The sequence below is a fragment of the Meles meles genome, chromosome 21, assembly GCF_922984935.1.
Source record: "Meles meles chromosome 21, mMelMel3.1 paternal haplotype, whole genome shotgun sequence".
Lineage (NCBI taxonomy): Eukaryota > Metazoa > Chordata > Mammalia > Carnivora > Mustelidae > Meles > Meles meles.
In genome coordinates, this window is record NC_060086.1 from 23,578,933 (window position 1) to 23,584,572 (window position 5,640).

The 5,640-nt window shown below is 50.3% G+C and overlaps 1 pseudogene; it reads right to left on the reverse strand.

Annotated features, from left to right (window-relative positions):
- Nucleotides 1–393: 393 nt before the first annotated feature.
- On the reverse strand, nt 394–4,767 carry LOC123933597 (annotated as a pseudogene).
- Nucleotides 4,768–5,640: the final 873 nt, after the last annotated feature.

Consider the following 5,640-nt stretch of genomic DNA (forward strand, 5'->3'; position numbering starts at 1 on the left):
GGAGGCAGTCCGCGGTGACATTTGTGAACAGCTTTCAGGTGCTGCTGACCACGTGTGTCACACTGTTGAACTAGAAATAATTTTTCTCAAATGGACAGTTATTTGCCCAGAGAATCTGCAGTGCCATTGAAATGATGAGAGGGAAATAAAATGCTTTTCAGTACCATGTCCCAATTAGGTGTCCTTAAACTTTCCTGATAAATTGATTTAGTATTTGTTGGTTTCCGTTTGTGCAAACTTGCTTACTTAAAGTCAATTGACTGTAGAGTAACTGAGACACAGAATAAGGACAGAGAAGTAGTATAACTAGAGCTTGGCTTTTCTTGACTCTCTATGGGATAGGTTTTTTGTTCTGTTTTGTTTTTTTTTTTCCAGGTAGGAAACATCTCTACTGTTGGCCTTGATTCATTCATCATATAGTGTCCAACGTGGGTTCCGGATCCAGACAATCTGCCTGGCGCATTACTACGCTGGCCCCTCTAGTCCAGACACCAGGCCATCCCCTGAGGGAAGCCAACCCCACCGGCCCCAAAAGTTCATGCTTGGGGTGCTGAGTGCCAGGCTGTCCCAGGAATGGGCCCCTCAGTCCCTGGCCCTCTATTCTGGCCAGGAGTTCTGGGGAGGCCAAGGCTGGAGCCTGACACTCTCTTTGGTATCGTGATTATTTAAAAAAAAAAAAAACCCAGAGGAGACAAATGTTTCACAGTCTTAAAAAAAATAGGAGTCTGCGGAGAGAAGCCAAGGTCCTCCGTTTGGGAGCCCCGTGGGAGGCCGAAGCATCCGTGTCCCTTGAGGTGTGCTGACCCAGCTGTGGTGTGTCCAGCAAGCGATGTCACTGGCCAGAGCCGTAGGGCCAATTGAAGGTACTTGCTGACAGCAGCATGTCTCGGATCAGCGTCTCGGAGGGCGTCTTGCCCACCAGGCACATGAAGAACAGCTGGGATTTGAGGGAGTCTTGGAGGGCGCACAGGGCCGGGAGCCGCAGCAGCGGATGCCCGAGGTGCTGGGGCTGGGACGGGGACTGGGCCCGCACATGCTCCGTGAGGGCCACCTGCGCCTTCTCCTGCAGGCGTTCCGCGTGCGCTGGGTCGGAGAGGCCACAGGCGTCAGGCATGAAGAGCGGGATGGCCTTGAGGAAGCCGAGTCGACCTGCAGGCGGCCCAGCTTGTCCACCTGCTCCTGGAAGGCGCGCGCCTGGTCCGTGAAGGGCGCGGCGTGCAGGCGGGCGGCGGCCCGGAGCTGAGCCCTGTGCAGGGGCAGAGCTGCCTGCGCCACGATCAGCATGAAGAGCTCGCTCAGCGGAGGGGCAGCAGCGCTGCCTGCTCGCACACGTCAGTGCCCAGCCCCGCGCCTGGACGCGGCGGGATAGGGCTCGGCTCGCAGCAGCTGCGCGATCAGCACCAACACCGGCTGCCCCAGGAACTGGTCTCTCCCCGCGGCCACCAGCTCGGAGCCCGGGGGCGCAGCCGGAGGAGGCGGCCGCGCTGCACCACGTCCTTCCTCATGCCCACCGGGAAGCACTTTTCAGGCGGCAGTATTGGCACAGGTGATGCTGGGCGATCTGGCAGTCCCGGCTGGACCCGCCGGTGTCGCTTCGGCTGCTGTGGAAGCTCTGCTTGAAGCAGCTCTTGCAGCCCTCGCAGGTGAAGACGCCGTCGTGCTTGCCGCTGGACGTGTCCCCACACACCATGCAGTCCACCTGCAGCCCGGACCGCTCTTCTTCTCCAGGATCAGTGTCGCTGGCAGCGCCCGGGGGTGAGGCCCAGGAGGCCCGTGGGGGTCTGCAAGGCCCTGCAAGCTACCGTCCCCCTCTGTGGCCGCACCTTCCCTGCCTGCGCCTCAGGCAGGGCCCCAGCCTCCCTTGCAGCCGCCGCCACTGCGCACCCTGTGATCCCGCCTCACGCTGCAGCCGGTTTTCTCTGGGATAGTTTTTATAATTTCTCTGTTCTTCTCTGTCTCAGTTTCCAATGCCTCCCTGTGTCTGCAGCCTAAACATTGTAGGCGAAGTTTGGGTTTGGAATTGCAGAGACTAAATAGTTGTACCCAACCCAGTGCAAACCAGCAAAGCATGAAGGACTTTTTTTTTTTTTTTTTTTTTTTTTTTTTAAGATTTTGTTCATTTAACACAGATCACAAGCAGGCAGAGGCAGGCAGAGAGAGGGGGAGGCAGGCTCCCTGCTGAGCAGAGAGCCCAATGCAGAGCTCAATGCAGAGCTCCATCCCAGGATCCTGGGATCATGACCTCAGGCGAAGGCAGAGGCTTTATTTAACCCACTGACCCACCCAGGTGCCCCTGTGGGGATTTTTTAAAGAAAAGACAGATGCTTAAGTCCTATTCTAGACTCACGGAGTCAGAGCTCTCTGGGATAGGCCCCAGGGTACAAGGACCAAGCATGTTTACCATCTAGATGCATTTTTGGAGAGCATTTTTGGCATTGGGCTTTCCATTATCTGAAAAAACATTCAGCGAGATTGGGAGAACCCATAAATTAACGTTGGATGACACTTAGCAGGGCTCTGTCCTTCGGGTTCTGGGATATCGTGATCTGCATGTTTGGTGTAATGTGTTACAGCCTTAGCTCTTGTCAGAAAGTTATGGATCGGGGTGCCTGGGTGTCTCAGTGGGTTAAAGCCTCTGCCTTCGGCTCAGGTCATGATCCCAGTGTCCTGGGATGGAGCCGAGCAGGGAGCCTGCTTCCTCCTTTCTCTCTGCCTGCCTTTCTGCCTACTTGTGATCTCTCTCTGTCTGTCAAATAAATTAATTAAATCTTAAAAACATAAAATAAATTTTTAAAATTTTAAAAAAGTTATGGACTATTTTTTCTTTTGTTTTCAAATTTTATGTATTTAACAGAGAACGAGCCAGAGAGCATAAGCAGGGGGAACAGTAGAGGGAGAGGGAGAAGCAGGCTCCCCGCTGAGTAGGGAGCCCAACGAGAGGCTGGATCCCAGAACCCTGAGATCATGACCTGAGCTGATACCAAGAGTCAGATGCTTAGCCAAACTGAGCCACCCAGGCACAATTACAGGACCTGATGTCTTAGAAAATAAATTGCAAGGCTAAAGAAAGAGAAGGGAGAAAGTGAGGACTGTAATTAAAAGAGGTTTGTGAGACCTGTTAATGAATGGCAAGGTATGGTCTTTTTTGTTTTGTTTTGTTTTGTTTTGTTTTTTTCCCTAAAGAGAGAGAGAGAGAGAAAGCATGAGAGGGGAGGAGGTCAGAGGGAGAAGCAGACTCCTCATGGAGCTGGGAGCCCAATGTGGGACTCGATCCTGGGACTCTAGGATCATGACCTGAGCCGAAGGCAGTGTCTTAACCAACTGAGCCACCCAGGCGCCCCAAGGTATGGTTCTTACTCTCACTCTGGATTTAACAAACAGAGAGAGTCAAAGTATTTATGAGAAAATCAGATCAATTTGAACTGTGGCTTGACATTTCATGGTACTCAGAAATTATTATTATTTTTTAAAGATTTTATTTATTTATTTGACAGAGAGAAATCACAAGAGAGGCAGGCAGAGAGAGAGAGGAAGGGAAGCAGGCTCTCCGCTGAGCAGAGAGCCCGACGCGGGACTCGATCCCAGAACCCTGAGATCATGACCCGAGCTGAAGGCAGCGACCTAACCCACTGAGCCACCCAGGCACCCTTTTTTTTTTTTTAAAGATTTTATTTATTTGACAGAAATTACAAGAGAGGCAGGCAGAGAGAGAGGAAGGGATTGAGAAATTATTTTGAAATGTGTAAAGAGTGATGATAGTTTTGTGGGTGTATCTATGTGTGTGTCCATCAAGGGCAGTTTTGTTCCCTGGGAGCTGTTTGGCGAAGACGGTGGGTTCGCAGGAGCAGCAGCAGCGGCGTCCTCACCGGGCTTGGTGGGCAGTGGGATATCGGTGGTGTCTGGCTGTCTAGCTTCTCTTTCTGCCTGTTGTTTTTTTCATGTTCTGTCTTGTTCTTTGGCCTCCTAATAGCCTTTCAATAAATTCTTTTTCTGTTAAATTCAGTCAGAATCAGTTTCTGTGAAGCAAGAATTCTGCCTTAGAAAAGAAAAGGGTGAAGCCCATGTATAGAGGAAAGGTGATTTGACAGACTGGCAGGAGACAGAGGAATTAGGAGACATAGATACATAAAAATATGTATGACATTTCTGTATCTAACAATGGCATTTACAGACTGTATAGTAGATGTATTTTTATATGCATGTATATATGTATATAGTATTTGAGAGCAAGAGAATCTCATGGCTTCTGTTTTTCTTGTTCTTAACTTCTGTCCCTCTCGAGACCACAGTTTAATTCTTCCTCAGGAATATTAGGAGATAGCCCCATATTTCTTTCTTTCTTTTTTTTTTTAAGATTTCATTTATTATTTGACACAGAGAGAGAGATCACAGATTGGCAGAGAGGCAGGCAGAGAGAGACGGGGAAGCAGGCTTCTTGCCAAGCGAAGAGCCCGATACGGGGCTCGATCCCAAGACTCTGAGACCATGACCTGAGCCGAAGACAGGGCTGACCCCACAGAGCCACTCTGGTGGCCCCCCCATTTCTTTAAATAAGAAACTCTCCTTCCTACTTGAATAAATGCAAATGGACTTCTGTCCCCTACAACCTGGAGAAGCTTGGCATAGTTTAGATGATGCCGTGCTCACCCAACCACCTTTTTGCTATACCTGCTCTTGCTCACCGCTGTGCAGAGGTTCCACAAACGTCTGTTTCATGGGCACATGATTGTCATTTGGCTCCAGACAAGGAACGAATGTGCTGTTCATGGCAGCAGAGGCACTCTGGTCTTCTTGGTCTCTCAAATAATCATTGTAAGTGGACATACTTATTGAGAGTTCTTTCTGTCGTATGTGCCCGTCTTTCATAAGTTTTGCCAGCAACCTTCAGTCTCTGAACACCACTGACTGTAGGGTCCTCAGCCCTTGGGTTTGTGAGGCACAAGGAATGAATGAATCCAGCGGGGCCCCTTGAGAGACGCCTGCTGGACTCTCCTGGTGGATCCTATACCGAAGGACACAGGCCATTCCAGCTTCATCGAGGAAGGTGGCATCTAAGGTGGGAGCGTGTACAGGCAGGGTAGCCTGGGTTTTCCGAGAACAGGCTTTGAGGCCAATAGCCTTAGACTATCACCCTAACTCTGCCCCGTGCTTCTGTGCTTCCTTAGGCATGTTACCTAACCTCTCTATGCCTCAGTTTCCTCATCTGTAAAATGGACTGTTTTAAGGATTAAATGTAAAAAATATGTTTACATACGTAACTTCACAGAGAAGATGGCACATGGGGAACACTCGAGAAGTGGTATTTTTATTGTTACTCAACATTGTGGTTAATATTATCATAGGGAAGTTCTTCTGGTGTAAAGAGCACAAAGCAGGAGATGCTCCGTGTAGAGGATGGTCAACCTTTTGGCCCCTTCCAGGCCCTGCGGGTGCCATGATGCCATTTACCATCAGCTCAGTGATCTCATGCTTGGGTGACCCCTGCTGGGCCAGCACATTAATTATGCAGCCTTGGTAGCTCGCAGGGGCCTGGTCTGGTGGAGAGGGTTTGTGTGTTTGAGCTCTTGGGTCCTGGCTACCTGGACTCTACCACTTTGTACGTGTGTGACACTCGGGACCTAATCACCCCGTGACAGGAAA